The sequence below is a fragment of the Pinus tabuliformis genome, chromosome 5_1 (genome assembly GCF_031772625.1).
Source record: "Pinus tabuliformis cultivar Carrire ecotype Pingquan chromosome 5_1, CPIR1, whole genome shotgun sequence".
Lineage (NCBI taxonomy): Eukaryota > Viridiplantae > Streptophyta > Pinopsida > Pinales > Pinaceae > Pinus > Pinus tabuliformis.
In genome coordinates, this window is record NC_142305.1 from 840,710,373 (window position 1) to 840,737,739 (window position 27,367).

The window sequence follows — 27,367 nt, forward strand, 5'->3', positions numbered from 1 at the left end:
ACCCCTGTAAAGGTCTTCCATGGCTTCACGTTGTGCACAAGATCTTTTGGAACCAATATACATCTCTCTCTCCTTTGCCTGTGAAGAATTAATATTACCTTGAGATTTTTGCTATTCAACAATGTTTATTTCCTCATGTTCATTCGACACATTTTGTGGCCAAATAAATGGATTTTTCAAAGGTATATCTTCATTTGTTGCTGTTGAAATGATATCACTTTGATTATTGAAAAATGACTCCCACCAAACTGAATTAGTGATTTCAAAGTACTCATATGTATATCTAATACATTTTTTAATTTCTTCCAGGCAATCAGAATAATTTATATCTCTATTTTGTCTGCGTGCATTCTGAACTTCACCAACTGATTGTAATAATAATATTTTTGATGCAAATATTGGATGATCTGGAATGAACTTCAAAAATTGCAAATTAGATGACGGTGCCCATTTCGTAGTAGTTGAATACTTCTTGCCCTATATTAGTGTTTTCCCATCAATTTTTTGATACGAAATTGATGTTGGAAGCTAATGTCATTAAGTTATTCAATGCATTTCCCCTCACCATATGAATGATCCCAGAATAAACCTTCGCATGTCAACAGTTTCTTCCAACACATCAAAAGTAGTCTTTGGGATGTATGATTTCTTGATACATTCAATTAGTGATGGCAAGCTCCCAACTTCCTTCCTCCTCAATGTGACTGAAAAACGACTGAACATCTGATCAATATGGTCATGAGTGTGCCCAACAAGAAGGAAACCAACCTTTACCTTTTGAAAAATTCTCAATTCAACAAGCATGTTTAGATATCCAAAAACAACCCGATTTTTGTTTTCACAGCAAGTGTTGTTCAATTGTAGATACAAAACTTCAAGAAGATTACCAGACCAATGAGAAATCTCATCATGAATTATGGTTATAGTCAGATTTGCATCATTATGAATATTTGGAGCTCTCTTTGTTATTATTAATAATTTGTAATAATAGTATTTTCTTTGCACTGTATATATAATTACCCACTCATGTCTTTGATGAACTCCATTGAAATTTTTAAGAAGGTTTTTAGAATCCCGAGTTGAAGACTTTAACAAGTTTGCCAAAATGTCATGATCTTCAAATTTTTAATTCACATTGTTTTGCTGGTGCGCCACATTTTTAATTTACATTGTTTTGCTGGTGCGCCAAATTTTTAATTCACATTGTCAGAGCTGATTGGCGGCCAGGAAACTTCTCCGCGGACGTGAATATTACACGTTAAAATAAGTTGAAGCAGCACGCTTGTGTTTTGTTCCCTCGGCTGGCTACTCGTGGATGTATTTCCTTTTAAGAATTCTCTCTTTGAAGTAATTAAATTCAATAATATAAGGATTCTCTTGAATTGGATATATTTATTAGAATATTTGTTGAGCAAACTCTTGCGTTAAGATTGGTTGTGATTTAAATATTAAATTATATATATAATAATGATAATTTAATGTTATGTTCTGAGATATCAAATTGGTATCGATATATAAGAATTATTGTGTGTGGGACAAGGAGTTAGTTTCGATAGATGTAGATTATATATAAATATATATTCACATTACGGGAGAAGTGATGTGTTATAAGGGATAGTGGGTAAGGATTTTAACATCTTTCTCAATTAAGGGTTTTATGTGTTGCTTTCATGCTTTTAGAACTTGTTTTGACATCATTTATGGACATTTGAATACATTGTAATAATGGTTCCTTCTAGATGCACACAGGGACCACATTTGGTTATTGACCTCTGCATGAGTATCACTACTCCATCCATCCTAGTAGCTTTGGCTTTGATCGACTCAGAGTATTCCACTATTGCCCTCAGCACACTCCACCCCTAGCATTTTTATGGGTCTTAATGATTTAGCTTTGGTTTCTAGCCATCATTGTTGGCATTCATTCCACTCAATTCTAGCACTAGCTCCCTCGCAGTTTGCTGGCTTTGTGGGCAAGTTTCTCTTCCTCCATTCTACTTTTTCTTGGGGCTTTTTGGTCTTCTTTGCATTTGCACCCCCTTCACTTCCTCTCCTTTCTTTGAGTTTCCTTTGTCTTAACAATTTATACTTGGGTTTCTTTGTTGGATGCCACTTCAAATATGATGGTTTGTGAATGGGCACTTTGTCACTGTGGTGGAGGTAGGGGTCTACAAGGAGGAACATAGGCTCACTCGCACGTGGAAAACTTGGCTCGACTATATAGAGAGCATATTCCTCCTCAAATTCAGACTCAAATAGATGAGGTAGAGACTGACCTCTAGAGTGGGCATTAATGTCTTTCTCATCCAGACGTGGCAGAAGCAATGTTTGCATAGGTGTCGGATGTTGTCCACACTCGTGGTAGGAAAAATTAATATCTTTACATAATCAAATTGTATTGGGGTTTCAATGCTTTGCTAGGTCAGGTCATCTTGGACAAGAATAATGTGAATAAGGATATTTCTCTTGGTTTTGGAAAACATTGTTCTATAGCTTGAGATGAATGAGCACTTGATACACATTGAAACAATTGTTGATCCTCTCTCTGCTCGTGTTGCTTGAGTCCTACTAATCTGATTGAAGTAGGTACATCCCTTTCTACTTAATTTATCATGTCTTTCTTTTATCAATTTTATTTGATTTTTAATTATTTACTTAATCAAATTACTAATGTCATTTTTTTAGAATATACAAGTAATTATTTTTTTAATATTTTTTAAAATTTCTTGATTTTTATAGACTTTAAAACATTTTACATTAGATTTTTAAACAAATTAATATTCTATTCTATAAATACTTTTATTCCCAAATAATAATCCACTAACAAAAAAACTACATTTCCTCTATATAACTTAAAAAAAAACATATTTTAAAATATAATTTATAAAAAATTAATAAATTAATTATATAATAAAACTTCAATTAAGCCATTTGCGTGCGTTTTACGGCTACTTGACACGCCCAAGCTGGGGAGCGCTGCGTAGACCTAAGAAATAGTCTAGAAGGCCATTTGCGTGCGGTCTATGGTCACTTAATCTCCCTTAAGGTCAACCAAGCTATGTCAAGGATGTTGTATCTTTCCCATCAAGGGAAACAAGCCCGGCCGGTATGGATTTTTCTCTCTCTGTACAGTGGGGACCAGTGAAGCCCATAGATGGATGGATTTATACAGGGCAGGGAAGACAAGGATTCCCAGCTTGATATCTATCTGTACCAATCTTTTGAAACACTGCATTGAAGCCAACTTCCATTGAAGGAAGCTGTCGATCTTTCTTTGATCTTTCCTGATCTTTATCAATATTAATTCATGATTCACTTTAAGTAAGACGACTTTCGATCAATCAGATGTTGAGATCTCGACGTTTTCGGGCACTGGTTCGGCCTGGACTGATGCTCTGAGCAAGAACACATTGAAAGAAATGAGCTTAAAGCCGGATATATTTATTATAATAAATACAATAACAAAAAACATTATAATAGGAGAGATATTTCTTATTTCTTTTCCCACTTCTTATAATGAAGACACTCATTATTAATAAAAAAAATATTATAATAAAAAAGATTTCCTATTTCTTTTCCCACTTCTTATAACGAAGACACTCATTATTAATAAAACAAACATTATAATAGAAGAGATATTTCCTATTTCTTTTCCCACTTTGTATAATGAAGACACTTATTATTAATTAGTATGAGTATGGTTGAATGTGGTTAAAACTTTATCTTGCTTACATATATTTTTTAATATAGACCCTCCTTATTAATTAGTATGGTTGAATGTGGGTTAATTCAATATAATTATGTTCAGAAAAACCATACCACTTACATATATTTTATTGTAGGTTATGCGAAATTTTTTAATATAAATATATTATATCGTTAAACTATTATTACGGTGATTTTTAACTAGTCATTTTTTATAAATTTGGAAGAAGTCTCTATCCATATTGGATATTCGTAATTCATAAGAGTACAATTTTATATGATTAATATATTTATTATTATATAGAGCAATGAGCAAAAAAAATGACTAGCTAGTTCATAATTATTGAAGAAGTTTCTATCCATATTGGATATTCGTAATTCATAAGAGTAGAATTTTATATGGTTAATATATTTATTATTATATAGAGCAATGCGTAAAACAAAAAAATGACTAGCTAGTTCATAATTATTGTAGGTAGGATCATTTGTTTATGTTTTGGAAATTAGATGGCTTTTCATAATGTTTTCAAAATGGTTTATGTTTTCAGAAAATAGAGGAACAATAAAAGAATAACAATATCAAAGGGATACTTTCTTTATTTTTATTTGTGATTTATGTTACGTCGAAAGTTATTCGTGGGGTTTTTCATACTTTTTTCAATTAGGGAGGACACTCCCAATTCATTAGTGCCATGTCATAGTAAGTGTCATCGTCTTACTAAGGCTGCACTTCTGATTGTGGACTGGTTGTTGATTTGAACTTAAATAGGAATGCAACAACTTATAGATATAATCATAAACACAGAGATGCAACAGAAAAACACTTCATTTCATTAATAGAAAAACACTGAACTATGCTTACAAATAGAATGGAAATAAGATAGCTCAGGTGATGGTAGTTTATCTCTGAGAAGAGATGTGGTGGTTAGATGCCTCTGAACTGTGTTACAATGAGGCTCAAGGGCCTATTTATTATTGGAAAACATGAGAAAACCCTAAACAATCGAAACCCTAACGCCATGAGATGTAACACCAAGAGTTTGTGGGCTCCGTTGGGGTTAGTTGCGCAACCAACTTCCCGAGGTCGTAACTTGGTCATATTATCTCAATTTGGCGCATACGATACCTTATTGGAAAGGTCTTGTCAAGTACTACAGGTTTTGTTGTAGGCCCCTGCCTATGGCTACAGACTTGTTGCAGACCCTAAAAAATATCATTTAGGGGGTCAAAACTGCTCTAGAAGTTCAGGACCCGAAAAACTGCTAAAAATAGTAAATGATAAAACGAACAAGGAAACACATGAAACTAACTAGGGGTCTAGGTGGAATAGGTGGGTGGCCACCAATATCCACCTGGATCATTCATCCCCCCTTAGGAAAAAATGGTCCCCATTGTGTGCAGAGCCTCCATGAAGTGAGGAAATTTCTGTTGAACCTGGTCCCTGGTGAACCACTTGCCCTATTGAAGGAGTTGGCCTGCTTTGACAACTTGATATAACTGTATCCTCTGTTGGCGAGTGTTATTGATCTGTGTGCCCATGATCTGATCAATTGTGGTCATTTCCTTGCAGTCAGGGTTGAGCTCTGTTGGCGTGAGTTCTTCTGCAATGTCAGATGTGTCCAACAATGGTGGAAAGGATGGTCGAAGGCAATCTACATTGAACATTTGGTGTAGACCAAGGAATGGTGGGATGTTGAGCTTGAAGGAATTGCCAACGACGGCCTTGGTGATGGTGTATGGCCCATATTGGAGCGGGTAAAGCTTGCGGTGGGGTCCAACAAGATGCTCCTTTTGCAAATGTAGCCAAACTTTGTCACCCACCTGGAACTTGTGCGACACTCGATGCTGATCATGGAATTGCTTGTACTTAGCATTGGCTCTGTCCAATATATCATGGACTTGTTGCAGATGTGTTAAATGTGCTCAATGAAGTTGTTAGCCCTTTTAGCTTCGAACTGAACGTGAGATGAATCTAGCTGAGTGGCTGCAAATAGTATGGCCACATCAATGGGGCATAATGGTTGAAATCCCAACCCTAAACAATGTAAACTTTGAAACGGGAACTTTGGCAAAAAAACCCCGAAAAAACATCAAAAACAGTGCTAAAAATGAAAAGTGTGTATACTGGAACGATGATTTTATTTTTTAGGGGTCAATTTTGAGCATGTTTTAAAAATGGTAGTGACTACGAAATTTTCATGCAAAATATAGCTTCAAAACGAAAAAGTGATGATACTGGAACAATGATTTATTTTTTTAGGGTTAATTTTCAAACTTTTTAAAAAATGCTAGTAAAACCAATTTTTTATGTGCCAAACAAAGATGTTTATGAGGAAAAAGACACATTAATGTTTTTGGTAGAATATCATTTTTCTTTCCTAAGTATAAATTCAACATGTTCTCAACAATAACATGCTAGATACAAAAGAAATTGAAATTTTTTCAACTATAAAATTAAAAAATCATGACATTACATGAACAAATTACATCACTAAATGAATTCAAAAGTCATTATTTGTATATTGAATAAAACATACATTATATCTCTAATTTAATATTGCATTGTAGATATTTTAAACAATAAAAATTATCATAATTAAGACATATAATCCAACAACATAAAAATGCCTCATAACTTCTCATTTAACACCATATGGAAATCATTAATTTTATTTCAAGATACGATGCATACATCAGTTATATAAATTGTCTTAAATAATTATTCAAAATCACTCATATTTTCTTGCACATCATCAGAATTCACATCTTCAGATGAGTGACTAGATGTTGACGAAGATGTTCCATATTCTTCTCTTTCATCAACTAGTGCCCCATCTGAGTCCACATGCATGCCCAACATTTCAAGTTTAAAAATTATTCTAGATCTACAATTGGTTTCAGCAGACTCCCATCTCAACACTGTTCCTTCTGGTAACAACCTTTTCAGAATCTCTATCGCTGTGAAGCGAAGAGTTCCTCTCTTTGTTAAATTGAAGTCATAAACAAGTATGTCAACATCCTCCAATTTAATATGTCTGTGCGGCGGCGATTTATATTTGTACCCTTTCTTTTTATCTTTTTGCCATTTTTTTTGTCAACTACCATCTCTGGCTTATACACACCATTGAATGGGTGTGTATTTGTGGCATACCAATGTACTTCAACATGTGTAACATTCTCATTTTTTGTAAAGACCTTTATAAATTTAGCAACCCAGAATGGATAGCCATTGGGATCTCCATCTGCTAGCATTGCAATCATGCAACCCTCCTTAATATCCTGTACTGAACCCCTGTAAAGGTCTTCCATGGCTTCACGTTGTGCACGAGATATTCTAGAACCAATATACATCTCTCTTTCCTCTGCCTGTGAAGAATTAATAATACCTTGAGATTGTTGCTGCTCAACAATGTTTATTTCCTCATGGTGATTCGACACATTTTGTGGCCAAATAAATGGATTTTCCAAAGGTATATCTTCATTTGTTGTTGTTGAAATGATATCACTTTGATTATTGAAAAATGACTCCCACCAAACTGAATCAGTGATGTCAAAGTACTCATATGTATATCTAATACATTTTTTAATTTCTTCCAGGCAATCAAAATAATTTATATCTCTATTTTGTCTGCGTGCATTCTGAAATTCACCAACTAATTGTAATAATAATATTTTTGATGCAAATATTGGATGATTTGGAATGAACTTCAAAAATTGCAAACCTGATGATAGTGCCCATTCTGCAGTAGTTGAATACTTCTTGCCCCATATTAGTGTTTTCCCATCAATTTTTTTGATACCGAATTGATGTTGGAAGCTAATGTTATTAAGTTGGTCAATGCATTTCCCCTCACCATATGATCCCAGAATAAACCTTCGCATGTCAACAGTTTCTTCCAACACATCAAAAGTAGGCTCTGGCATGTATGACTTCTTAATACATTCAATTAGTGACGGCAAGCTCCCAACTTCCTTCCTCCTCAATGTGACTGAAAAACAACTGAACATCTGATCAATATGGTCATGAGTGTGCCTAACAAGAAGGAAACAAACCTTTACTTTTTGAAAAATTCTCAATTCAACAAGCATGTTTAGATATCCAAAAACAACCTGATTTTTGTTTTCACGGCAAGTGTTGTCCAATTGTAGATACAAAACTTCAGGAAGAATGCCAGACCAATGAGAAATCTCATCATGAATTATGGTTATTGTCAGATTTGCATCATTATGAATATTTGGAGCCATGAAGTACACCCTTGGCAACATTTTCCCATTGAATACCATACAACCGACCAAGTGAAACTGAATAAAATTTTCCTCCTGTAAATTTTTGGGTGTGCGAACAAAATGTGGTAAAAGTGTTTTCTTCTGGTCCATACCATCAATTATCAAACCCAAATATTTGGATTATCATAACGCTTCTTTCAATGCTTTTACAACTTCTTCCTTTCGTTTGTTTGTTGTTCGCGATGCTCTTGAAGTTCTTTGATAATTAAATCTACACAACATAAAATAAAGTCATTAAGAAATATGTTTTCATAGCTGATGACTATAAAATTTTAAAAGTTAAATTTATGAATGCTTACCTCTTTCTGAGCCTTCACATTTGTCCCTTTTTTATTTAAGAGAAGCACATGTACTGCAAATCCCCATCCTTGTCTTCTTAGGAATATGGACATTGTTGAATTCTTTCTTCCATACCTTCACAAAATATTGATATGTAATAAACCAACCATGTCCCTCAGCACCTTCTGCATATTCTTTGTATAAGTTGTAGATTTCTCATCTTGAAAAATTATCTGGAATATGTATTGTCTCTCTATTTGGCATACACTCTCCATGCTTTGAAAAGAAATCTTTCATCCATGACATTGCAGTATTTGATAATGGCCCAAACTGTCTTTTATGACGTACTTCTAAATAAAATGTGGGATCCTTTTCCAAATTTTCTTGAATTCTTGAGAGATGAAAATTCCCAATCGAATGAAACATTTTGAAAGCTTTTCTACAGATAAATAAATTCCTAATATGATAATCATAACCTGACAATGTAGATTGCACGGCACCCAACTAAATATGAATTTTGCATCCTTTTATTCATTGACAAATATTTTTTCCTGCTTTCTAATGCAAATTTGAAATCCATATGTTTCAAGCAATCTTTTTGGCAACATTCGCTTGAAATGAGAGTGCTGATAGAACTTCTTCTCGTCAGATATTCTGCTCTACCCCTTGTATAACTAGAACAACTTGCATTGATACGAAAAGGGCTGCTCTTACTCCTCAATACAATATTTCTTGGCAACATCTCCATCATTCATCATTTGTATAAGGATTTTCATCATCATTAAGAGGAATGTTATCCACACTATGATCAGCTCTACTTTTCAAATATTGACTTGGAGGATATTCTTCATCTTCCCCTACTTCATTGCTACTGTCATAGTCCTTAGAATTCAGATTGAATGGAAAATTTGACTCGTTGTTTAATGGATATTATTCCTCATGTGCATTGTCAGTGCTACTCTCATAGTCCATAGAATTAGGACTACGTCGAAAATGTGACTGTTTACTTATTGAAGATGCTACATCCTTTCCTTTGTCACTGCTACCTTTATACTCATTAGAATTAGGACTAAGTGCATCATCCTGTCTTTCATCACTGCTTCTCTCATAGTCCTTAGAATTAGGACTAAGAGGACACTATGACACTCCATTCTTTTGAAATTCATCATCACACTCTTCATGACTGTTGCTCTCATAGTCCTTGGAATTAGGACTAAGTGGACACCGTGACACTCCAATCTTTTGAAATTCATCATCTCGCTCTTCATCACTACTGCTCTCATAGTCCTTAGAGCTAGGACTAACTGGACACCATGACGCTCCATACTTTTGAAATTCATCATCATGCTCTTCATCACTACTGCTCTCATAGTCCTTAGAATTAGGACTAAGTGGACACTTTGACACTCCATTCTTTTGAAATTCGTTATCACGCTCTTCATCACTGCTGCTCTCATAGTCCTTAGAATTAGGACTAAGTGGACACCATGACACTCCATTCTTTTGAAATTTGCCATCATGCTCTTCAAAACTGCTGCTCTCATAGTCCTCAGAATTAGGACTAAGTGGACACCGTGACACTCCATTCTTTTGAACTTCACCATCATGCTCTTCATCACTGTTGCTCTCATAGTCCTTAGAATTAGGACTAAGTGGACACCATGACAATCCATTCTTTTGAAATTTTTCATCAAGCTCATCATCACTACTGCTTTCATAGTCCTTAGAATTAGGACTAAGTGGAATCTGTAACTCTTTATTTATTTCAAATTCTCCATCCCCTCTTTCATCAATGCTGCTCTCATAGTCCTTAGAATAAGGACTAAGTGGAAGAATTGACTTTCTATTCATAGTGGAATAATTCTCACTATATTCATCAATATGAATAGAGTTGTTACACGATGAAGATGTTGATGGTGTATAAATCGAAACTTCACTATCAGAACAATCCATCCCTTTCAAATAAAAGATGTTGAAGGATACAAATGGAGAGTCTCCTAAAGATATTATATAGCTTGGAGAATGAAATTTTCCCTCAAAAAAGTTTCATGAAAATATTTCCCTCCAAAAAGTTTTGAGAAAATATTTCTCTCCAAAAAGTTTGTTAGATTTATTTACCTTCATTATTTTATTCTACAATTTATTGAAAAATGTAAACTAAATTTTTTTATGAAATAAATCATTAAAATTAAAATTGTAAACTACAACTTCTACATTAATTATTTTAATAGTTAAAGTATATAATATTTACTAAACAATTGAATATTTTTTTTTAATTTTTATAATATATTCTAAAACAAATTAATCCCACATTCACCCCATTGTAAAACAATTCTACAATATTCGCTTTATAATATTTTAAAACAAATTATCCCACATTAACTGTACGGTAAAACATCTCCGTAATTTCACTTATATACTAAATTCCATTATCACTATTACTCACATCACATCCAGGTTTTCTGAAGTTCGTTGAAAGACTTGTGAATTTGTGGAGCAGCTACATTGCTATCAACAACATATTCAACGAAGAATTCTCGCAATTGAAAGGTAAGTTAAATTTTTTTCCTTGAAAATTTTCATATTAAATTAGTTTAATGAAGAAGAATTTTTTTTTTTTTTTTTTTTTTTTTTTAAATTAATAATTTTTTGGAGCCAAAATAACAATTACGTTCGTCGTGAGCATGGTGGGCCTGACCAAACTCAATCGCCCAACAGCCGTGGGCGGGCCGCCATGGTGTCGTGGGGTGGGCGGGGTGCGGGGGGGGGGGTGGGGGGGTGGGGGTGGTAGGGGTGTGGGGGCGGGTGGGGCTGTGGCGCCCACCCCGGCGGCCCACCCGCCCACCGCAGGGGTTGGGCGATTCTGAATCACGTGTGGCAAAAAAGGCAAAGGAACCCCAACCACCATTACATGGAATGATTAGAAGGACATACATTGGGAGATTCGCAGACATCAAAGATCCATTAGAAGAGGAAAATGAGCAAAAGGAAGCAGAAAATATTGTGGAAGAAGACAATAATGAAACTCTAGAGGACGAAGAGTTTGGATTACGTGACATTGTTGATTAAATTTAAGTTATGCTTGGAAATCAAGCTTTGCAATGTTTTGACCTTGACATTTTATGAGAAGAATAAACACTCAATTAAGGTTGTTATGTGTTCAATATTTGTAATATGTGATTTTCGCATTAATTTTTAAGTTAATCATTATTTTTTGAAAAAAAAATGATTATTATTATTTTTTTGACATGAAATTCATGAAAAAATTATTATTTAACAATTTTTAGTTAAATTTTTTGTATAAAAATTGTGATTTTGACATGTCAATTCTAGCAAAAATTATCAAAACGTGTAGTTTTTTAGTTATATTTATGTTAAAAATGGTTATTTTTATGTCCATTGTTAAAAAATATTGTTTTTTAGAAACATTTATTTTATGTGGATTGAAAAATTAATTAAGGATGTATAAATATGTAGAATATCGAAAATTCAAAATATCGACCTTCTAATTTAAAAATGCAAAACAATAAAAACCTTACTACAAAAAAATTAAAATTAAAATAAAAAACAAAAAAATATGAAGAAAACGACTACTTCAAAAATTATTAAATTTACAAAATAATTATTTACATTTCATACATTAGAAAAATTAAAGTCAAAAAATAGGTCTTTTAAAAAAAGGGTCTGATGTAGAGTACCCACCTTTTTAAATCAACATGAAAATCACTACCATTCTAAAACATAATGTACATAAAAAAAAAATTTAAAGTGCCAACAACTATGCTCTAAAAAAAACATGTGTGTTTTGCATCACCCCTTTTCAAAATCAGGTCACTTTTTTGCTATCTCTAAGAAACGAGTAATAATATCAGTTCCCGTTTCAAAGTTTACATTGTTCCTAACTGAAAGGGGTTGTGGCATGTTGAGCTATGGAGAGATTTATTGTATATGTGTTGGACATAAGGGAGATTTTCATCCCACGTGCATGGACACTTCGAGTTGTACTTGTACAGAATGTGTACGATCATCCTGTTGACAACCTCTGTTTGGCCATTAGTTTGGGGATGGAAAGTCGTGGACTTAGTAAGTTTTGTATCCAACATCGACCAAAGACTTGACCAAAATGCACTCAGGAATCTGCTATCCTAATTTGAGACAATGGACTGTGGGATCCCAAAGTGTACCCACACTTGCTCAAAGAAGAGCTTAGCAATGGCCTCTGTTGTGATACTCTTCTTGCATGCTGCCATGATGGCGATATAAGAGAATCTGTTGACGACCACGAAAACAAAATCATTTCCATGCTTAGTATAAGGAAGACCTGACATGTAATCCATGGAGGCATATTCCCAAGGCCGACTAGGAGTAGGTAGAGGAGTATACAGGCCTTGCTTCTTGATGGTTGGTTTGGCAATGGTGCAGGATATAATGTATTTCCCAACATCCTGACGAAGTTTTGGCCAATAAAAATACTTATGCAATAATGCCACTGTTTTCTCTACTCCAAAATATCCAGTGACCCAACTATAGTGCACATCCCAAATCATCTTGGCACGTTCACTTGAAGGAACACAAATGTGTCCTAGGTGGCATAACAGTGCATCTTGAAGGTGAAAATTTGGAACTTGTTTCCCTTCCAGGAGTGTCTGGTATATGGTGCCAAATTTTGGATTTCTCTTGTAAAGATGCATCCACCCCGATGTCTCGTGCCCATAGGATTCGTGCACAGTGATCAGCACCATGACTGATGGTCGGATTAGGCAATCAATGATGTTATTGGTTCTGCCCTTCTTATACTTAATGTTCAAATGGAACTGTTGTAGATAGGTGGACCATTTCTGATGGAAATCGTTCTGCAACTTTTCTTGTGTCTATATGAACGATAGAGGTTGGTGGTCTATGTGGATGACTGTTTCCTTCCCCAGAATGTAATGCTTCCATTGACGACATGCCTGCACAATGGAATACATTTCTTTGTCGTAAGTGGGGTACTTTTAGACTGTGTCTAAAAGTGTGTCACTGTGGTAAGCCACTGGATGCTCGTGTTGAGTAAGAACCACACCAATAGCATAGTCGGAGGCATCTGTCTCAATCTCAAATGGTTGTTGCAGGTCTAGTAATGTGAGCACTGGTTTAGAACAAAGGTGATTCTTCAACTCGGAGAACAATTTTTGTTGGGTTTTCGACCAAAAGAACTTTTCTTTCGCTCCGCCCTTGGTGACTTAACTTAAAGGCCAAGTGATATGAGAGAACCCCAACACAAACCTACAGTAGAAATTGGCAAGACCCAAAAAACTGTGGAGCTCTGTTAGAGTGGCTGGGGCTAGTGGTGAGCACCAGTATTGCAGCAAGAATGCTGCAACTCCTGGGCTGCCAACTTTACTTTTATCAACCCGGTAGTTCGTAACAAACTTGAAAGCGTCAGTGCTGTATGCACAAGTACTAGTTCTCACTGCAGGTTGTCACTTGGTCAGTCGACGCAAGATCACTAGGAGCTCAAGCCAACTTCTATATATCTCAAAAGAAGCTCTTTGTGTGGTGAAAGAAAGAAATATTACTCTACAGAAGCTATTTTAATTGTAGAAAGGGAAAAGACTGTAATGTAAAGTAAGACCTGGTAAACCCTAATTAGCAAGCTAATTCTATTTTTGCCAAAAACACTATGAAAACCATGAAAGAAATGCCATTACCTACTCAAGAAAGTAAACAACATCTAACCATGTTGTTTCTGGAAACAAATAAGCAAAAAACATATTTTTGGATTTTTATGTGTTTTTATGTGAATTTGACATGCATCTAATTTATTATGTGTGAGTGTGGCATCGAACAAGTGGCATTAAAGGGTGGTTTTGGAGCTTGGGAGGATGTAAGATGGTGTGGATGGGTCCTAGGATGTCTTAGGTGGCCTTATGGAGGCTTTTCCCAAACTCAGTCTTCCAAGAAAAACCTACAGGAAAAACTACAGGAGGACACAGGGAAACTACAGGACGAAAATAGGGAAACTACAGGAGGCCTACAGGAGGAGGCTGAGAGAAATTTCTACTATTTTGAGGGTGTGAGAGTGGGTGGAAATGGTGTATGAAGGTTGGAATGAGGTGTTAGGGCACCTAAGGTCTACCATGAATCCCCAGGAGAGAGAAAGATGATTGGGTTTGCTCAAGGAGAGAGGAAGAAGTTCTATAGAAAAAAATGAAGGAAGCTAGGGCAGAATTGAGGTGAGGTTTCGAAGACCTGTAGGGCATGGATCAGATGGAGGATGTGATCGCTGATCAGCTGACCTATTTCTGGAAGAGATCTTCTACAAAGGAACTGATAGTCAACCAAGAAAATCAAGCAACAAATGAAATGAGTACATTTAGGAAAAACAGAGTTTTGCATTAAAATGGTCTAAACTACGATCTATAAAAGGAAGTGCTAAGAAATGTTATAGGAAATGAAAGAATGAAAGAGGAATATTGCAAATTAGTACATGAACATGATAAAGGAGATGTGAAGAAAATCAAAACTAGACTATTAACCTACTAAAGAGTTGCAAACACTAGAAGTCCTATGAAATGAGGAAAATCTATGTTTTGGGGAAACAAGAGAGTATTTGCCTCAAATCATGGTCCCAGAGGGAGGAAAAGAGGCCAAGGAACTATTTCTAGCATTTTGAATATTTTCTGATCACTACTTAACCTGCTACAGAAAGCACAATTGGAAGCAAACTACTATATCATCAAAAGCATCCTATTCTTAACCATAAAAGAAAAATACATCTAACAACAAATTAATCTACAACCTGAAGTAAAGCATAAAAATACAAGTAAAGAGAAGACTGGATGCTTGGATTGGGCCCTAACCCAAGAGCTTCAGCCCTCTGAGGTAACTCAATGCTAGCTCAAAAAGGATTCCATCTTCATTATCAAAAAGTAGCAAGATTACATGAAACTGTCACAAAATAATAAGCTCAAAATTTGAGCAGAGTTTACTTAAGCAAAAATTTGACCCTACTGAGGCCCTAGGACTCTCTACTTATACATCTGAAGTTACCAATAGCTTCCTTAAAATCAGGGAGGCTTGGATCCCAAAGCTCGAGATAACTATCAGTCATCCTTCACTTGCTCGGCTGCCTCCTAGTGCATGATTTGGTTGCTTGTACTCCGAGCTGAATGAAGGGGAATTCAAAGTGAGGAGTAATAAATGAGGGGGATTCCCTCCTATAAGTCCTCTCCTCTAACTATTTTGAGTTATTGCTACCATTTGACCATTGGATCCTTGAATTTGTCCTATAAATCCATTAATAATCTGCATTAAATACATGTTAGACCACATGGCATCATAACTAACTCAACTCACTCTATAAGCATAAATATAATCAGAAAATCATACAATAAGCTAAGAGAATGGTTGATTTGACTAGGTTAGGAGGTAAAATGAGCCCATATAATTACCCAATTATGAGGCTCATCATCACCCCCTACTGAAGGTGTTGCTCATCCTCTGAGAAACTTAGTCAATATCCTCATCTTTTATGGCCCTGGTGGCCTCCCTAGCATCCCAAGCTTCTAATGTGGTCTGCTCATGTTGGTAATAAAATCTTGTTGTTCTGTCTATGTCCTTCCACTGCTCCTTCTCTTCTTCTTCTCTTTTTCCTTCCAGCATGCCTAATAGGAGTGGAGGACTTAGTTTGAGGCCAATCCAGTTGACCTTTAGCCTTTGCATGGAGTGCTTGTACATTGGCACTCTTTTTAATGCCTCCCTCAGCCTCATTGGGGAATGGTATTCTCGGATCTGCAAGCTGTGGGGTAGGGTGTTCCATCTTCTCATGTAGGCATGCACACATTCATCCCCAAGTAGCCTTTGCATATCTTCAAAGTGTGCAATTGCTTGTGCCTGATTAGCTAGATATCTAGGGGCAATATGAGGGTCATTGGCAAGTAGGTTGTGTGTGCTTATGAGTGCCATAGGATCTGATGGCTCGGCTCTTATCATTAATGGCTCATTCTACTCTTTTATCATCAATATTTTCATTTCTGCTACCCTCAATTCTTCATGGTTTATCCATGAGGCCATGGCCATTAACTGCAGATCCCCTAGCTTAGCATTGGGGTCCCACACATTCATTTCTGTGAGGGCCATATTGTGTAGGTAGAACTCTACCATCTTTGCCTTATCCTCTGAGGTGCTTTGGTCACACAAATCCGTGAACTTCCTGTAGTCTTGGAAAGGCATTGTGCCTCTTTGTGCCAAAGTCTTTATTTGGAATTGAAGCCATTGATCCTTCAGGTAGAGGCCATAAGATTTGGCTGGTGTTCTGCATTGTAATGCTTTCATGGATAAGCTAGCCATGTATGCTAGCTGAGTCTCTTTCTCTTGCAACCACCTCCTTAGGATTTCATTCTCATTTTCAAGGTGGATTCTTGTGATGGCTTCTCTATCTCTGAGAGCACTCAATTTTCTGCACATTTCCCTGAGTTTGTTTTCCATATGGCCAACATCCTCAACTCCTTGGGATTTGGCTATCTACATCCACCTATGCGTTCTCACTCTTTCTTTCTCCAATTAGAAAAACAGTGGAATTACAAATTTCTGGGGGATTATCCTACCTCCCTCAAGTAGATTGTAATAGGAGGCAAGGCTAGGTTGGGGCTCAGGTTCTTGTAGCCCTTGTACTTCCTCTTTCACCTTTCGCTGTCGTCCTATCCTTTCCTCAAGCTTTTGGGTCTCCTGTAGCTCAGACGGTGTCTCTTGTAGGGTTGTTTTAGCCTCCTGTAGGTATGGTTTTGGGTCTTGTAGTATTGCCTTTCCCTTCCATGTAGAAGATCTTAGAGTCGCCCTTTCATATGTTATAAGTGTCTTGGGAGGAGATTTTTTCACCTTGGAAAATGATGAATCTTCAATGGTAATTAGAACTTTTGAAGAGGGATGAGGTTTGCCTGTTTTAATTCTTGTGCTCTTCCTTGCCCTGAAATAAATGGAGGTCTGTCTTTTCCTCTTCTGCTTTGGCTTGAATGGTGTACTGAGGGTAGTGAGGGTAGCTGCTGCCTCTCTTTACAAAGTCTCAGGGGGCTCTTCTCCTTACTCTGCCTTCTCTACCTCTTTTTCCTCTTCTTCTATCTCTTTTTCTGTCTTTTCAACTTTTCTCTCCTCTTTTTATTTTCCTTTGTCCTTCCTTTCTTGCTCTGCTATGTCATCGCTGGCTTCATCTTCTCCTTCTTGTTGTTCTTCCTCCTCACTGCCAGTAGGATTGATATCATATGTTAATGCTTTTATGTCACCCTTAGCTATCATATTTCGAAAAACTTCCCATGTTATAGTGAGTGTAAAGGTATGGAGGGCTTCCTCTACTAGGATTTTGATTAAGCCATGGTGAGCTAATTTCCCTGAATTTCCTGTTTGTACCTTGGTGCTGGAGTCAATGAGAGACTGAAGGAGAAAGTAAGGGATACTGAGCTTTTGAGGTGCTAGAGTATCCATGCCATACCTCATGTATTTCATTATTTGGTAGCTAATCTCATCCCAAGGATATGGTATACTAGCCCTTATAATTCCATTTTTATCTTCAAATAGGGGTTTCATTATTTTGGAAAAATTTCTTCTTGGCAACTTGGCCAATTGGTTTCTCATCTTTACTCCAAGGCAGCCCAAGAGGAAGGGTAGCAACCCTACTGATGAACTCAGGGTTTATTTTCATGGAGAGGCCTCTAATGGTTATAGTAGCATGAGTTATTATGTGAGGGACCAGAGAGAGAGCAAATTCTTGGGCAATTTCATCATCAAACCTCGAAATTTCTCAAAGAAATTCATCCAGTTTGCCCTTGTGAATATGCCCACCACGTGAGGATGTGCATGGAGCCTAGTGGAGTTAGTGGGTTCTTTCTAATAAATCCTCCTGTCATATTTCCTGTAATTTTTTTTAAAACCCAAATATGGAGGTGGAGACAAAGAGTTTTGATAATAAAAAAAAATAGAGGAAACTGTGTTTTTTCAAAATAAACATAATTTTTTTATGTATTTTTTGCCCTCCTAAATTCTTGTTTCATCCTAAAATTGAGATCACTTTTTCATGTATTGATATTCAACAGGGGGCATGCATGAACCCTACCTCTCCAGATTGAAATTCGTGCTAAAAATCAGGTTTTCTCCCTTCAAAATGACTCACTGCCCCTCCTGTAGCAGCCCGTTGTCCCTCCTGTAGATTTCCTGTAGGTGCTCCTGTAGACAATGCCAAGAGCAAGGATATGGAGGAAATCGATGGAAGATGGTGGTTACGAGACTGTGGGGGCACAAGAAGATTGTTGTGGCTGAGTTACGAGGAGAGAATGAAGAAAAAGTGGTGAGAATACGTGGGGAGGAGTGCTCATCACCCTTTATGGATATTTTCGGTTATGAGTGCTGAGTTGGCAAGGTGTACGTTGACCATATTCGGACTGTTGGTCCCCACCTGCTTTGTCATCATGGCCCCTCCTAGTAATCATCCCTCATTATTGCATCGGAGTTCACACTTCCTCCCACTACCCGTCCTTGGCATCTTGTGCTTGAGTTCACTGTGCGCACGTGTGGGTGACATCTCAGATAGGTGGAGTCAACTAAATGAAGGTGTCCAAGTTAATTGGCCACCTTTACCTCATTCAATCTCAACCATCTCATTTCCTTCGTATGATCTCTAATTACACAAATGCAAATAGAGGAGTGACTTAGTTACTTACCTGTGATCCGAGTGTATTTACTTTGAGGTGTTGTGGCTTTCTCTGTTGCATGCCTCCATTTCCCTTTATGCATGTTGTCTCTGCTTGCTAATGTGTGGTTGTGTGGTTGTGTAGGTTCTTCTTTGGTAGAGCTAAGCTACATGTGCCTTTCCAACCTTCATCTGTGCACTCTCTTGCTGTTGGTGTTGGACTTCTATGGGATTAGCTGCTACATGAATTCCTACAGGAGCTCTTGTACCTGCTTCTCCCCTAGAAACTTCAGCTTTTATTTGTGCTTAGAGCTCAAGAATGCTACCAGAAGTGTAGATAAAGATGAAGGGACAATAGGTAAGCTTCGGGTAAGGTTATTGGTGCCTTTTCCTCTCTTTTTTCTTATTTTTGTTTTTTTCAATATTGGAAAACTGCTTTTTTCTATGTTTTTTTCTTGGATAGGGAAAAAAATAATGATGCTTGGGGTGTGATGCAGGCTTGGAAATGATGGCAAGGAGGTTTGAAGATGGTAGGAGGGATTATAGGTTCCTCATGAAGATTTTTTTTCCCTCAAACTGCCTTCTGTAGACACTTTTGGTTCTCTGTAATTCCTACAAGAGCCTCTTGTAGAAAACACAGTTTTAGAAGAAAAAGGTACAATGGGGTGAAAGAGATGCAAAAAATGATGGAGGAAGGTTTGGAGAAGATGAGATGGGTGATCGTATGAATGTTAGGGTTCCCTTGGCACCTTCTTCTACTCCCTGTAATCCTCCTGCAAACCTGCAATGCAATAAAAATTCATATTTTGTTCCTTTTTTTTTTTTTGAAAACAACTAGGGCACCTCAGAGAGGTTTTCACCTTAATTGCCTACCTTGGGCACCTCCAAGGGAGGTTTTCACCCAAGGATCTTATTATTTTTCCTCTTTTTTTGACATCACTGGGCTGCCTCAGAAGAGGTTTTCAACCCAATGATGGGACTCAAGCACCTCATGGAGGTTTTCACTTGAGTCCTAATTATTTTATTTTTTCTTTCCTTGATTGAGTGGTTGAAGTCGAAGCTAAGACATGCTCCACTACCATCACTGTTTTATTCAAATATTCAATAAACTCTCGCTTGGAGAGGGGTTTCTTGTAAACTTTCAACCGATGTCCATTGACAAGCATGGGGATGGCTTCATCATCAATGGTTCTGATCAGAACTGAACCATTGTCATTGCATTTCTCCACAGTGTAGGGTCCTAGCCATCTTGTCCTTAGCTTGCCTTTGAAATATTTGTATCTTGAATCATAGAGTAGTGCCCAATCTCCCTCTTGGAATTGCTTCTCCTTGATATTTTTGTCATGCCATATCTTTCTCTGAAGCTGAACTACCTCTGTATGGAGAAGGGCTTGCAATCTGTATTCATCCAATCCATTGAGCTGAAGTAATCTCTCCTTCTATGCATGGCTGAGGTCTAGGTCCAGTTGAGCTACCATCCTTAAGGTATTGAATTCAAACTCTATTGACAACAAGGCCTTCTTCCCATAGACCAGTTCATCGATGTGAACCCGGTGGTGGTCTTCCATGTTGTGTTGTAGGCCCAAGTGGCCTCAACTAATCTGTCTGCCTAGTCTTTTCTGCTGCTACTCACTACCTTGGTTAGGATCCCTTCCAATGCTCTGTTAGTGACCTCCACTTGCCCATTGGCTTGTGGATGGTAAGGGGTGGAAGTCCTATGCTTGATCTTATGATGCATGAGTAGGTCTTCAATCAGGCTGGAAGTGAACTGATTGCCTTGGTCTGTGACCAACTCTCTCGAATACCCGAACTTGTAGAATGTATTTTCTCTAAAAAACTCAACTACTTTTTCCTTTGTTGCTACTTTGATTGCTTTTGTCTCTACCCACTTTGTCAGGTAGTCGGTGCACACAATGATGTACTGCTTCTTCTTTGAAGGGGGCTTGATAGGCCCCACAAATTCCATGCCCCACTTCTCAAATGGCTCAATGGTCACTTGAGGTTGCATGGGCATTTCATCCTTTGTAGTGGGTTTCCCCATCCTCTGACACCGATCACACTGGCTCGTGTATCTCCTCACATCCTGATGAGGAGTGGGCCAGTAGTAGCCTGCTTGCAATATCTTAAAGGCGATTATTTTTGCTGCAAAATGACCTCCACAAGGCCCGTCATGACAGGTCAGGAGGATGTCAAAGACTTCCTCCTCCCTAACACATCTTCTCAAGATCTGGTTTGGGCCAAGTTTGAAGAGATTACCTCCAATCCAGGTGAAAGGGGCACTTTTCCTTACTATCTTGCTCTTCTCTTTTGAGGACAGGTGTGGTGGGAACTGTGCTAAAACCAAGTAGTTTGCTATATCAACAAACCATGGAGATAGTACTGATATGGAAAATAGGTGTTCATCTGGCATTTGGTCATCCACCATTCCTTCTTCACCTACAGGAAAATTTACTCTAGACAAAAAGTCAACAACAACATTCTCTTTGCCAGGCTTATCAATAATGGTCAAATCAAACTGTTGTAGTAAAAGCAACCATCTAATAATGTGAGCATTACATCTGATTTGTTCATTAAATATCTAATTGCAGCTTGATCAATGTGCACAAAGGTTTGATAGCCTGTGATATATTGTTTGAATTTGTTTAAGGAATGCACGACAGCTAGGAGTTCCTTCTCGGTCACTGTGTAGTTTAACTTTGCCTTTGACAAGTTTTTGCTTATAAAGTATATGGCATAAGGTAACTTTTCATCAATTTGTCCTAAGGCTGCTCCTATTGCTTTTTTTGAGGCATTTGTGTGAATATGAAAAGGTAGGGCCCAGCTTGGGCCTCTAAGAATTGGGGTAGTCACTAGCTTGCTCTTCAAGGTATCTAGGGCTTCTTGACAGTTTTCTGACCATATGAACTCAACATCTTTGCCTAAGAGGCCAAACAAAGGAGCGGCTATCTTGCTGAAGTCTTTAATGAGTCTCCTGTAATATCTAGCTAAGCCTAGGAAACTTCTGACATCTCTCACCTTTTGAGGAGTTGGGACCCTTTAAATGATGGAAATTTTGTTGGGGTCCACCTGCAGTCCTTGTTGAGATATTGCATGACCTAGCATGGTCCCTTCAGTCATCAAGAATTCACATTTTTCTAGACTGAGGGATAGGTTCATCTCAATACACTTATCCAACACTTTTCCTAGGTTAGATAAAGCTTCTTGAAAGTCAGAGCCATAAGGAGTAAAATCATCCATGTATATTTCTACTGCATCGTGAACCAGTTCAGAAAATATACTCAATACTGCTCTTTGGAAAGTAGCTGGAGCATTGCACAACCCAAAAGGAAGGACCCAGTATGCAAAGGTACCCCAAGGGCAAGTGAAAGTGGTCTTATCTTGGTCTTCCGGGCTGATTTGAATATGATTGTATCCGCTAAACCCATCTAGGAAAGAGAAAAAAAATTCCCTGCCAGACCGTCTAACACTTGATCTATGAAAGGTAAAGGAAAATGGTTCTTTTTAGTGACTCTGTTCAATTCCCGATAGTTGACATAGATTCTCCACTTACCATTTTTCTTTGGCACTAGCACCAAAGGAGAGACCCATTCAGTGTCAGAGATGGGATAGATGAATCCTGCATCCAACAATTCCTGCAGTTCTTCCTTAACAATATCTTTAAGTGCTGGCTTCATCCTCCTTTGAGGCTTCCTGACTGGCTTGCAATATTCCTTGATGTATATATGATGAGTACATACTGAAGGGTGCACTCCCTTCATCTCCTTATAACTCCAGGAAAAGGCATCTAGATGTTTTCTCAGTATGTTGCATAGCTCCTTCTCCTAGGAAGTAGATAGGGCTCCTTCTCCTGGGAAGTAGATAGGGATGGATTGATTTTTAATGTTCTTTCTAGGCTGAACTCTATATTTTTGACACGGGGAGAAGTAGGGTCGGCCACATAGAGATTAGTTGAGGGGTTGTTTTGGGTTTCTCTTACTATGTCTTCTAATGGTGATACACTGGGAGGTGGATTCTGAATCAAATTTTCAATCATATCATCCTCATCTTGTGGTTTTCCCCCCATGGCGATTTCTAATGCACAAAGCGGTGTAGAATAAACTTCATCCTCATCCTCCTCCTCCAACCAGAGAGGTAGATCATGTTCTAGCAGGGGTTGGGCAGGAGGATATAGGGTTAACTGCTTGGACATGTGCCCATTCTTTATGGTCATGTTCCCAGCTCGGCAGCTGATGTAGGCATCGATTGTAGCCAACCAGGGTCTTCCCAGAATGAGAGGATACCCAGTGAGCTTTGCCTTTGGCTAGAGAACTAAGAAATCTGCAGGGTATTCCCAAGAATCAATGGAGACCATCACATCTTCCACAATCCCCTCAGGGGTCACAGTGGAGCAGTCTGCTAACTGCAGCACTGTTGAGGTCTTCCTCAAGGAGCCCTAGAGGTTAAGTTTTAGCATTGCGTCCTTTGTCATCACATTAATGGTAACTCGCAGATCAATCAAGGTATGTGGGACCATTATGCCATTGATGTGGAAATCAACTATTGGGCTTCCAGGATCTAGATATTTTGGATAGATTATCTGCCCCAACATCAGGTCAGACAGTTGCCCTATGACATTGATGGTTGGGGCATCTTTCTTGCACCTTCCTAGATGCCTAAGGCACTTCTCTTTGATTAACCTATTGTATATAGGCACATATTTTATGGCTTAGAGAAGTGGTATCTTCACACATAAATGTTTCAATTCTCCCAGGAGTTCAGTCTCTTCTGGGGTAGGCTGGATTGCCATTGATAGTCTCTCAGGAAAGGGTGGATTTGCTTTAGGTTCACTTTCCTATTTATCTTCCTCAACCTCCCTGGGTGGAGGTTGGCTATCTGGGAGAACTTTCCCAGATCGCAAGTTAATTTCTTGAATCTCCACAACATAAGTTGGGCATGATGGTTCCCCATTATACACTTGCTAAGCATGTTTGTTGTTCGGGTTTGGATTTGGCTGGGTAGGCATTTGGGGTTGCCTTGGTGGAGAAAAAGGTAACAGTTGTGGTTGGGTAGGTGGTGGAGGCAGAAGAGCAGGAAGAGAGTTGTATTGGGGCCTCCAACCCTGATGAGGTGCATTCCACTGAGGTTGCGGCTAAGCATAGGATTGAAATGAATGGGTGGCTAGTTGGGCATGATATTGAGATGGGAAGGAACAAGGAGGAGGCGTGGACCAGGAAGGATGAGTAGGGGTGTTATATACCTAGGGGGGATAACATGGGGTACAAAAGGAGGTACCCAAGGGAATAATATAATAATGGGATGGGCCATAGTAATAAATAAGGTGGTTAACCCATATCATGTAAGGGACTACAAGTAGTTAGTAATAATGTAATGGGCCCATGGTATTAGATAGATGGTATTGAGGGAACCATGGTAATGACCCATGGTATTATATGTATGAAGCCTATAAAGAGGCTAGAGACTCCACATTGAGGGATGTGAAGGATTATTGTATGAATAGGCATATGGCTTGTGGAGTGTTCTCCTTCCTTAAGGAGTGAATATATGGTGTTGCCCTACCTTAAGGGTTTGATCAATAAAGTGAATCATTTCTATCTATATTCAGATCTTGTTATTTCTTGGGTTTATTTGCATTGTCTTATATTTTCATATCAGATCTATAACAAGTGGTATCAGAGCACTTTCTTGGGCAAAAGTGGAGATTTTTTTTTTAATTTTTTGCAGGAATTTTCTGGGGTAGCAAGTTTTCAGATCAGATCTGTACATTTTGGGGAAAAATCTGCAAAATATAATTGCATATCTAGATTCTTTGTGAAAAAATACCCGATTTCAAAAAAAAAATCGGCAGAATCGGAGTCCGGATGAGGGAGATATCGTTGATCTAAAAATCAGTGGTGTTGCAGACAATTTCTTGGGGCAGCGAGTTTGCGGCACAGATCTGGACGTTCTGGTGCAAAATTTGCAAAATCTAATTGTATATCTAGATTCTTTGTGAAAAAATACCCGATTTAAAAAAAAAATCGGCCGAATCGGAGTCCGGATGAGGGAGATATCGCTGATATAAAAATCAGTGGTGTTGCAGACAATTTTTCGGGCAGCGAGTTTGCGGCACAGATCTGGATGTTCTGGTGCAAAATTTGCAAAATCTAATTGTAGATCTGGATTCTTTGTGAAAAAATACTCGATTTCAAAAAAAAAAACGGCCGAATCGGAGTCCGGATGAAGGAGATATCGCTGATCTAAAAATCAGTGGTGTTGTAGACAATTTTTCGGGGCAGCGAGTTTGCGGCGTAGATCTGGATGTCTTGGTGCAATATCTACAAAATATAATTGCAGATCTGGATTCTTTGTGAAAAAATACCTGATTTCAAAAAAAAATTCAGTTGAATCGGAGTCCGGATAAGGGAGATATCGCTGATTTAAAATCAGCTATTTTTCAGCAATTTTTTTGTGACGGTGGGACAGTTGCAGCGTGGATCGGCAATTCCAGTGCCTAGATCGGGATTTCTACCACATGGGAAGATGCAGAATGGTTGTTCCATTTCCGAAAATAGCTCATAATAGGGATTCTGAGCAATATTGACGGAATTGTGGCCATTTCAAACTTTCGCCAAGTAAGTGAATTTTTTTCAAAACCCTCTTCATGGCGGTTCTATGTTTTACAGGGAAAGATAATGGTCCTACTATTGAAGAATACATAGAGAAAACTAAGTCGGTATGGGCAAAAAATTGGAAGGATTCAGTGTGGCTTAATTTCAGAGATGAGGCTCATAAATGGTATTTCTCACTTGACGACAAGCAGTTGTCCAAACTTTCAGATGCAGAATTTGAAAGAGTCCTTTTAGACAAATGGTCTCGGACTAGAAAAAAGGAGAATGAGACACGTAAGGGGTTATTTTCTACGGGTGTCTCCTTATTGCAGGTTCATGGATTGATTCAGAAGGAGAAAATCATTGTATCTATAAATCCTAGTTGCAAGCATAATTTTATGAATGTTAATTTGGCAAAAAAATTGCAAGTTCCAGCAAAATACATTGAAAAAACACAGGTGGATGATGAGGATGTTCAAGTGTATAAGGATTTGAAGATTTCTATGGATAAGTATGTGTTGCATGGTGATTTTTATACTTCAGAGATGGATAATATGGATGTTGTTTTGGGATATCCTTGGATGGAATCCGTGGGTACTATCAATATTAATGTGCAGAAGAAATTTCTGAAGCTCTGGTATAAAAAGAAGAAAATTACATTACAGGATATTTCCATCAATAAACATGTAGAGTCCATTAAGGTTGACGCAGAAGATGTTCCAAGGACTAACATATCAGATGATGAGCCATTGATGATCGACAATCAAACACAAACAGAGGCTGAAGCAGAAAAGGATACAGGTGTTGATACATCAGATGAGGGCTCAGTGGTTGAAGTAATATTGGAAGATAAGACACCACAGCAGGGTGAATTAAATAAAAAGACACCGTGGGTTAAAACTTCAACATATCATCACCCACATCACCCCGCAAGAAAACAACCAACAAAATGGAAACCAATTAGCAACAAGGACAACAACCCCCGTGTTGTTGGGAAAAGTATCCAATATGGAATGACCCTATCCCACTCTAAGGGTGATAGTACCTCAGCAACAACCGAATGCAAAGCTATTCAAGATTACTTCTTTATGAGATGTAAGAGAGGGGAGAAAGAGATCCACTAACCGTTGTCTTCCGCTAATGTTTGATCCAATCTTCTCTCCTTGCTGCTTGCTCCCAGCTCCTTGCTCTTTCACTGGCCCAGCTACACAAAGATCTTGCAAAAGCACAAGAAAGGGAAACTACAAGAAGCATACATCCATAATTGATTCAAGGATTAGAATAAATCAAATATACAAGCATCAATACGCCACAGAGACACATGCATATAGAAGAACCTCAAAAGCTTTATTAATGGAAGAAGTAAAGTTCTGAGAGTGTTACAACCATAAGAGGCCCAATCCAGCAACACCTCCCAGCAGAGAGAAATCTCCTCTTCACCTCCTTCAAAGCAATCACCCAATAGTTCTATACTCAAACCAACAGCACTTCCTTACATTCACAAGATTCCAGCCTCCCTAGACCTCATGAGAGAGCTCTATATATAGGAGTTTTGGAGAAAGGATGAGTCAGCTTGAGGCTGGCATGAAGCTGACTAGTGTCCTCTCCCACTTCAGTTATACTTCAGTTCTTGAGTCCACTTGGAGTTTCTTGCTTCCACTTGGAGATCTAGATCCTCTTACTCATCACAAGGCGAATTCCCTGATCCAAGTGTCATTTTGGAAGCTTCCTGGGCATTTGACACCTTGCAGAATGACTGTGCCACTTGGCCAATCTCGCCCAGCGCAGGTAGCCTTCATTAGATTTGACATTCAGTGCAGGTACAGAGTGGAGCAGTTGACATTCAGCG